This window comes from Condylura cristata, unplaced genomic scaffold (assembly GCF_000260355.1).
Source record: "Condylura cristata isolate star-nosed mole 26May11 unplaced genomic scaffold, ConCri1.0 scaffold00029, whole genome shotgun sequence".
Lineage (NCBI taxonomy): Eukaryota > Metazoa > Chordata > Mammalia > Eulipotyphla > Talpidae > Condylura > Condylura cristata.
The window spans coordinates 5,680,253-5,681,505 of NW_004567130.1; positions in this window are offsets into that span (position 1 = coordinate 5,680,253).

Below are 1,253 nucleotides of genomic sequence, written 5' to 3' on the forward strand. Positions count from 1 at the left end.
AGTTCTGGTCCTTAGTACTCCTGTCTCAAATCTTAGCCAGCCTCTTTTCCACTCTCAGAAGGCCACAGAAAGGTGTCAGTTCTGGAGCATTGCTGGTCCCTCCATAGGTGAACATGTGAGGCTCTTCTGGTCCAGTTCATTACCCCCCATGGCACAACAGTGGCCCAGTGTGCTGGAGAGGCTCTCACATCTCGCCCCCTCATTTTCTCCTTCTGGGTTTCCCAGGACTCTGCCTCTCCCACCAGAGGCCATGACAGAGCACGTGACCTCAGCCAAACCAGCCAGCCCAGTCTGTCTCCGTGGCTGTGACAGGCCTAAATGTGGTCCAGAGTTTATTGCATGGCTTGAGGGCCCAAGAAGAGTGTGGGCGGGGCCTCTTGCCTGATGCTCCTGAGGACGAAGGCTGGAACGCAGGGCTGACAGCACTGCTCTGGCAGAGCTACGCCAGGGTCAACCTGGGAGGTAGAGGTGAGAGGTGACGTGAGAGAGAGAAACTCGAGCTAGAAGGCATCATTCTGGCCCTTGAGTCGAGCCTTGCCTGAAGGCCTTCCCCTGTACTATTCAACCCCAGTGCCCAAATCTCCCTTTTTAGAGATCTACTTCTCCATCACTTGTCATGGAGAGAGCTCTGGTTAGGTCCCAGAGCCAGGAGCATGCCCAAACCAGTGGTGAAAGGGGCAATGGGTTATACAGCTGTTCACACAAAGTGCTCAGGGCTCTTCTTCCACAGTGTAAATTTCTAGGCTTGTTAAAGATCTCCATCTCTGTCTTCCTATCCACTAACCCAAGTTGTCTATCAGAATCCACGCCTGCCACCATCATAAAGCAGGTCGAATTTGTGTCTGAAGTCGTGGGGTCTCACCACACCTCCCCCTGTACAACTCTCTGTCTACCAAGTGGACCCACAGACCCAGTCAAGAATATCTGGCCCAGGGGCCTTAGTGATCCCACATCTCCCGCTGTCCAGGGCACTAGTCCCAGTGTTATCTCCGAGATTCTGCACAAGTGACAAGGCCCTTTGCCCTCACTGTGCTGTTCCTGCACCTGCACCCCTCACTCTGTGACCTGGTCTTCCTGGCGGCTGCCCCAGCTTTTGCCCACATTAAGAACTTTGCAGATGCCAGGTCCCTGGCCTGGCATCTTTACCTAGTTATCAGCAACCCATCTTTTTTTTTCATTCTTTTTTTTTTAATATATATAACAGTTTATTTTTACATCATTTTGTACATTTTTTTTTCCATCTCAATTGTAAT